The sequence below is a fragment of the Theropithecus gelada genome, chromosome X, assembly GCF_003255815.1.
Source record: "Theropithecus gelada isolate Dixy chromosome X, Tgel_1.0, whole genome shotgun sequence".
Taxonomy (NCBI): domain Eukaryota; kingdom Metazoa; phylum Chordata; class Mammalia; order Primates; family Cercopithecidae; genus Theropithecus; species Theropithecus gelada.
The window spans coordinates 25,215,005-25,223,692 of NC_037689.1; the positions used below are offsets into that span (position 1 = coordinate 25,215,005).

The 8,688-nt window shown below is 40.8% G+C and overlaps 1 non-coding gene across 1 annotated transcript; it reads left to right on the forward strand.

The window, feature by feature from the left end:
- The first annotated feature begins 453 nt into the window (after window positions 1-453).
- On the forward strand, window positions 454-558 carry LOC112616672. Its single transcript, XR_003117711.1, has one exon. It is a non-coding gene; the product is annotated as a U6 spliceosomal RNA (small nuclear RNA).
- Window positions 559-8,688: the final 8,130 nt, after the last annotated feature.

Sequence of the window (8,688 nt, forward strand, 5' to 3'; positions counted from 1 at the left end):
GACAGACAAGACCGCCCAACAGACGTGTTCATGAATGTACCTTAGACCATCCAGTCTCATCAAGCTGCCAGATAATGGAAGCTGCATGAAAGACCCCAGGCAAGACCAACAGAAGAACTGCCCAACTGAACCCAGTCCAAGTTATTGATTCACAGACATATGAGCAAATACAATGTTTCTGATATTGAGGCACTAAGCTTGTAGTTGATTTTATATTAAAAAAAAATAGGTAACAGATCCTGAAATTCATACCTGAAGTGGGTGGGGGGTTGCTCTCATACAAAAGCTTAAAACATGCTTCATTGGCTTTGAAACTGAGTGGTGAATGAAGGTTGGGAAAATAGTAAGGTAACTGCTACCAAAGGCTAGAAAAAAATGGCAACCAGTGGTATGTTGTGTTGGAAGAGCAAAACTGTAGCCTGCAGTGACTTGGAAGATAAAAATGTACCTAATGTGCTCACTTTGGCAGCATATATACTAAAATTGGAATGATACAGATAAGATTAGCAAGGCCCATGCAAGGATGACAGGTAAATTCGTGAAGCATTTCATTATTAAACACACACACACACACACACACACACACACGTAAATAAAGTCAAAAAAGAAAAGAAATGTACCTAATAAACTCAGACTTAGAGGAAGCAGGGTTTTGTTGTTGTTGAACATTCGCACTATTGACATTTGGGGACAGAAAATTATTTGTCATGGAAGCTGCCATGTGCATTGCAAAATTCTCAGCATCATTCTGGGCCTCTGCTTGGTAGACCTCAGAAGCACCCATTGAGTACAGCCTGAATTTTTGTCCCATATAACAGTGAGTATATAACATAGATTTTTTTAACCCACTGCATTTTGGGATTCTTTGTTATGTGCCAATAGCTGACTGACACAGCCTCTTATAACAGAAACAGAGAATTTGCTCATGCATGTTTCTTTTCTTCCTTCAATGGTTCATTCTGTAAATATTTGCAGTGCATTCCTTGAGCCAAATAATATCTGAATTTGGGGATAAATACACATGAAGTGATAGACCCTGACCTGCTGAGGCTCCTTTGGAAGCACTGAGGTGAGAACAGCATCTTAGCCAGTAAGAAGTTTTCTTCTGGGGAAGGGACAGGGGGCAGGGACTTCTAGGCAGAGAATGCAATACTCCTTCATTTGCCATTTATGCAACAACTAATTGTAGAGCTGCTAGTGTGTGCCAAGCTCTGGAGATGGGGAAGAGGATAAGACAGACAAGAGTCATGCTTTCATGGTGGTTACAAGAAGTCAACAAGAAGACGAATGACATAATTTTATATCCCTATAAGAGGAAATACACAGCTGGGTGTGCAGGCACATGACTGTAGTCCCAGCTACTCAGGGAAACTGAGACTGGAAGATTACTAGAGCCTGGGAAGTCGAGGCTGCAATGAGCTGTGATTGTGCCACTGCACTGCAGCCTGGGCAATTATGGAGGTTGAAAACTGATCTGCTATCTACAACTGGAGACCCAGGAGAGCTGGTGGTGTAGATTCCAGTGTAAATTTCAGTTGGAGTCTGAAATACATTAATATTTTGTATTTCGTTAATATAAGGGAGATTTTATTTTTAATACAAGACTAGACAGACCATGTCAAAGGAAGAGAGTCCAGGGGGCAGAGGGGAAGTCATCAGGGAGCAATTTAACAGCTGCCTGCACACTATTCTCCTCTCTGTGTTCATGCATTTGGAGAGTATGTCTATGGTTAAGGAATTACATCATCTCTAATCTTAACCTATGGTATTGACTATAAACAGGCTCCCTGTAAGCTTCGGTTATGTGAATGTTAATTTCTGCAGTGGAAGCAAATTTTAAAAATGAAAGCTCAAACTGCGGCTCCCATCTGGGCACCACGTGTCTGGAACGACCATTCTGAAAATGGGTTACCTCACGTGTGGCTTAGGCTGGCGTTTCAGCAGCTTTGAGGCGTGGTCCATCAGCCAGGTGCATGCCACAGTGTGGGAGAAATAAGGCAGGAAGGAGCATTACAAGGTGGCATGCCTTGTACCTGGCTAGGAGGTATATGAACCACACACAGAGGGAGCTGCGGGGAGAGTTTTCTCTACGAAATCCTTCTTTCAACAAGGCAACGTTTGGGGTAGATGGTCTGCAAGTCCGTGTTAACTGGTCTTTTACTCATCTCCTCTATAGAATATGTCTCTGGGACTGTAAATTGATCAATCAATGCAATCAACATCAGCAGTACGTAAGATTTCCTTCACGAAATCTCATGGAGGAAGACCCATGCATGCCCAGCATCAGAGAATGGATTTTATTTGCACACAAACGCATAGAGAACAAATAGCGTGAGGATACCCATGTGGTAAAGGAAGCAAGGTGTGGGGCCGGCACGTAGAAAGACAAGCCACTTAGTGTGGGTGTTGTGAAGGGGGGGTACAGAAATCGTAAGTCATGAATGCAGGCAGAGGCACACGTTTGAGGACTTTACAACAAAAGCAGGAAGCATGCACTTGATTTGTTGAAAACCAGAAGCCATTAAAGAGTATTGATCGAAACCTTAACAGGACCATGTGAACTCCCAAAAGATGACACAGTGTTTCCCCTGCTATATTTAAATATATCTAAACATATATATATTTTATGTAGAAATATTTATAATTATATCTATAAATAATTATAAATATATATTTATATTATATATTTATATACATTTATAATTAGATATGTCTACATATTTATATATAATTTATAAATTTTATATATGATTTATTACATATAATATATATTCTTTATTTGTATAAATATCTATAAAGCTGTATAAACCTTATAAAAATTGTATAAACTTTATACAACTTTATAAAAACATATTTATACTATATAGTTATATATTATATGTAGTTTATTTATATATAATATGTAATTTTATATTTATAAAATTTATAAATTTATATATATTTTTTGAGACAGGGTCTTACTCGCCTAGGCTGCAGTGCAATGGCACAATCACAGCTTACTGCAGCCTCAACCTCTGGGGGCTCAATTGATTCTCCAATCTCAGCCTCCCCAGCAGCTGGAACCACAGACACTCAGCATCATGCCCAGCTAATTTTTATAGTTTTTGCGGAGACTGGGTTTCACCATGTTGCCCAGTCAGGTCTCGAAGTGCTAAATATATTTTAAAGTATTAATTTTACACTGGATCTTAAGATACTGTGGACAGGTTTTTGCTTCCTTTAAGCTTGTTTTGTGTTTTGACCTGTATTGGATCAGCCATGACACTTGAGACATCTTTTGAAGGTGGTTAGAAGTCCAAGCTCCTAATAAGAAATTGTGACACTGCAAAGTCACGAAAGTATTTTAGGATTTATGCATTTATTCCTAGACAGAATTAGGAAAAACATGGCTTGGCCTGAGGTTTTTTCCTAGTCCTGTTGTTCTATAAACCTATGCAAACATATTCAGTTCCATAACTCGGGAGGCCAACCAAACTTCAGAAGAGGTACCTGTAACTCAAGCCCTGCTGAGTTCAGCAGACACTGCTCACAGGCCTTGTGGGCGGCTCGAACGTGTTTACTACATTGCCTTCCAGTTCTGTGGGTTTATGAGTCGGTGCAACCTCAGCTAGGAATGCAGGCTGCTCACGTTGTGTCAATGTCGTATGTTTTGAACGGTGAAGTGTATGTTGTTTGTGAACTGAGTACACATGCCAACGTGCTACGTTCTTATTTCCATTTGCTTTAAGGAAATGATTCTCATATGCTAATATGTCGAACACGGAAGTTGAGGTATTTAGCACATCCTATATCAAAACTGTTACAAAACTGACATAAAATGCTAAAGGGAAATAATTGTATTCCAAACAATTCCCCTTCTTGTATCTCTATAAACCTTTTTATTTACTTATTTTTTTTTAAATTTTTCTGGAGACAGGGTCTCAGTCTTGTCACCCAGGCTGGAGTGCAGTGGCACGATCATAGCTCATTGCAGCCTTGATCTCCTGGGCTCAAGCAATTCTCCTGCCTCAGTCTCCCAAGTAGCTGGGACCGCTGGCACGTCTCACCATGCCTAACTAATTTTTTTTAATTTTTATTTTTAGTAGAGATGGGGGCCTCACTATATTGCCCAGGCTCATCTAGAATCCCTGGGCTCAAGCCATCTTCCCACCTTGGCTCCCCAAAATGTTGGCATTACAGGCATGAGCCATGCTGCTGAGCCATACCTCTATAAACCTTATTCCACATAATTGTGCTTTTGAAACCCATACCTTACATATTTGCTTGCGTTCACTGCATTTATTAATCATTTCACAGGCCCCAAAAGAACTTCCTATAGGTTAGACAACCAAAAGCCCAATTAACTTGGGCTTCAAGATAGTCTCTCCTAAATGTTCCCTTCTTCAAAGAAAGAAGAATGTGCTGTGCTTGAGAATGCACGAACGTTTTCCACCCCTAAAACCAGCATTAGTGGTCAGAGATGACTCCAGTACAAATAGCCTTTTGAAATGTTTTTGTGGATTTCACTTTTTGTATTCACTAGCAATGCACGCTTCTTTCTGCAAATGAGAATCCACATTTTCAGATTTTCCAGGATAGGGAATTCATTCACATATCTGTGCAATTGGGAGCCTCCTGCAACATCGATGAAAGACGTGTGCAGGCTTGACGCCCTGGCATTGCAACTGATAGGGAAACAGATGGTACTGCGGAAGCCACATTCTTAGGAAAATAAAATTGCTGGAAACAACACAAAAGCCAAGGCGGGGAAATATTTGAAAGCGGCCTCTCGGATATTGGGGCTTTCTGTTTCAATATGGCCTTTGCTCCTCCTAAGATTAGTTTGTAATAAAGTCAGATGGATGTCCTTGTCTGAACAAACCACACCTAGGATTTGCAAGCCGCTGACCATCACCCAGTGGTTGGAGAGGGACAGATGTAGGAGACAGCTGTTTGCGGTTAAAGGCATTAACCACATTTATATGTTGTGTAATCATTTTGTCAGGGATCCAGCCCTGGAGCTCTTTTTCCCAAGGTCTTCATCTCGGTGTCCTGGCCCACAGAGGTCACTGCATTGGACACGCCAAATTACATCTATATTGCATCAATTTGGAGAAAAGAACACTCTTGCAAAAAAATTTTTTTTTATTTTTCTCTTTAGCAAATTGCATTTGTTGAAGTAATTTCTCCTTTTGTTTTCATTATCATTAGCAACTTTTTAGCCAGAGGGATCTCAGCAAAACTTGTCATATTTTCTCTTGGGCATAAGGGTGTAATGGGATATTTTCCCATTCATCTTGTCTGCTATTTACTGTTCAAGAAAATTACCTTTTCTCTGGGAACAAAAGAGGAGTAACACAGTGTGAGCCAGAGGGTTGGACAAGGATAGGATTATACAGGGCTTTGTGAGACTTGGATAAGTATTGGCACTTTATTGTTATTATTATTATTCTCTTATTCTAAGTGCAAAAAGAAGAGATTATAGAGAGTAATTGATGATTTCAAAGGCTTTGATGGATGATAAGTGGAGAATAGTTTGGAGGAAGTTTATAATGAGAGGAACAGGGGGTTCTTCCAGTAGAGCCAGGAAGCTGAGGATGGAGGCTTAAACTAAAATGGTCACAGTGGAAAGAAACACAAATGAATTCATACAATATACATATATTTTAAGGCAGAAAAGCTAGAACAAGATGTTGCATCAGTCCACTGTTTATTTGCACCACGGAATTTTTAAAATTCTGTTATTTATTTCCTTTAGGCTTGAACGTTTTATAAAAACTGTAAGAGATTTAATAAGAAATATTGGAAAAGGCTGGGCTCGGTGGTTCATGCCTGTAATCCCAGCACTTTTGGAGGCTGAGGCGGGTGGGTCACTTGAGGTCAGGAGTTCAAGACCAGCCTGGCCAACATGGTGAAGCCCGGTCTCTACTAAAAATACAAAAAGTAGCTGGGCACAGTGGCATGTGCCTGTAATTCCAGCTACTCGGGAGGCTGAGGCAGGAGAATCGCTTGAACCCGGGAAGCAGAGGTTGCAGTGAGCCAAGATTGCACCACTGCACTCTAGCATGGGCAACAGAGCGAGACTCTGTCTCAAAAAAACAGAAATATTGGTAGAGCAGATAGCACTAAGAAAGGTTGGTGCTAATTCTAGAGCAAATAAAATTTGTCTCATTCTGGAAATAAAATGTCTTTTCCAAATTAAATTAAGAGACAAATGTTTAGGGAGTTGTACTGTATTTTGGGCACAGAATAAAAATAAGAATACAATTTCCTTATATATAATATAAATAAACAAATAGAAAAATATGAACAAACTTCTAGGTAGGATGGTAGCAGGAGACTGGGCATATAAACCCACAGATCTCCAAGGAAAACCCATATCATTAGGCAAAATACCACAGTATTACCCAAACTTCACAGAATTTATCCCATTCAGAATTTGGCAGAAGGAAAATGAAGGGTTATGGAGAAGTAATCGGCAAACCACCTTTCCCCAACCCTAAAGAGCAGTAAACCAGTGCTACAGTCTGAAAGTTTGTGTTACCCCCAAATTCAGATGTTGAAATCCTAATTCCCAAGGAGATGGTGTTATGAGGTGGGGCCTTTGGGAGATGATGAGATTCTGAGGGTGGAGCCTCATGAACAGGATGAGTACCCTTAGAAAAGGGACCCCAGAGGGCTCCGACATCCTTTCCACCATGGAAGGACACAACAAAAAGGCACCATCTCTGAAGCAGAGAACCTTGATCAGATACCAAATCTTCTGGCACCTTAATCTTGAACTTTCAGCCTCCAGAAGTGTGAGCAATAAATTTCAACTGTTTATACATTTTCCAGTCTAAGGAAATTTATAATTGCAGTCCAAATGGACCAAGAAAGCCAGGGGGAAAAAAAGAGAGTAGAAAAGAAACATAAAATGGATTCTCATTAATGCCCAAGGAGTTGCAATGAAGGATTGACCATGCGATGAATACTCACACAACCAGAAGGCTAGAAAAAGAACAGTGGGCTGGGTGCGCTGGCTCACGCCTGTAATCCCAACACTTTGGTAGGGTAAGGAGGGCAGGTCACTTGAGGTCAGGAGTTCAAGACCAGCCTGGCCAACATGATGAAACCCCATCTCTACTAAAATTACAAAAATTAGCCAGGCGCAGTGGCACGTGCCTGTAATCCCAGCTACTCTGGAGGCTGAGACAAGAGAATTGCTTGAACCAGGGAGGCAGAGGCTGCAGTAAGCCAAGACTGCACCAGTTCACTCCAGCCTGCATGATAGAGTGACATTCCACCTCATAAAAAAGAAAGAAAGGGGCCTGGCGCAGTGGCTCACACCTGTAATCCCAGCACTTTGGGAGGCTGAGGCAGGCGGATCACGAGGTCAGGAGATCGAGACCATCCTGGCTAACATGGTGAAACCCCGTCTGTACTAAAAATACAAAAAAAAATAGCCTGGCATGGTGGCAGGCGCCTGTGGTCCCAGCTACTTGGGAGGCTGAGGCAGGAGAATGGCGTGAACCCGGGAGCCGGAGCTTGCAGTGAGCAGAGATCGGGCCACTGCACTCCAGCCTGGGTGACAGAGCAAGATGAAAGGAAAGAAAGAAAGAAAAGAAATAAAAGAAAGGAAGGAAGGAAGGAAGGAAGGGAGGGAGGGAGGGAGGGAGGGAGAGAGAAAGAAAGAGAAAGAGAGAGAGAGAGAAAGAGAAAGAAAGAAAGAAAGAAAGAAAGAAAGAAAGAAAGAAAGAAAGAAAGAAAGAAAGAAAGAAAGAAAGAAAGAAAGAAAGAAAGAAAGGAGGGAGGGAGGGAGGGAGGGAGGGAGGGAAGGGCAGGGCAGGGCAGGGAAGGGCAGGGAGAAAGAGAAAGAGAAAGAGGAAGAGGAAGAGGAAGAGGAAGAGGAAGAAAAGAAAAATAACAATGGTTTCTGAGTGATGTCCACTCCACTAAGCCTCCTTTTTAACAAATCCTGTCAACAGAGAAAAACTACTAGTCATCCAAAAGAGGGATGAGGACTCCTGGAGGAGAGATAATTGCTATTTCTGAAACAGGCTTATTGTGAAAGTATGCAAAATACAGTAAAATTATGGTGAACTGCATAGACATGAAAATCTGCCTTGATGTGGGTGAAGTTTCTTAGGAAGTGGCAAATGTCAGATTACACCCTGCACAATATCAAGACTGAGAAATGGAAGAAAACTCACCAAGTTCAAAACTCAAGAGAACAGTTTAATGTAAATGAAAACGATAATACATTTGTTGTTGTTTTATTATGTCTTAATATGGAGAAGAGATTCAGCAAGACTATATAAAAGAAATCATTCAAGAAGACAAGCATATTCAACCAAAAGAAGTAGTAGAATAATTTTTTTTTAATTGATGGAAGACCTAAGTCAACAGATGAAAGCAGCCCAATGAATTTGAAGACATGACAAAGAATGCATTAATTTTGAACCTTAATGCCCATGATAAAAGTAATCATGATAGAAAGGTAATATTTCAAATTCTAAAATAGTGGGCTAATATGTAAGGTCATGTTGATAAGATCTGGATAGTGAATGGAAGTGGCTGAGGATTTGCACACTCAAATGTCTAGCAGTGAGTTAATGGCTGAGGCAGCATGGGCTAAGGAGATGCAGGTGTGAATGCCAGTACCTAGAACTGCATGCTGAATCACACTGAATCAACTCTAACTGAAAGTTCATACTCCAGGATGTCAGC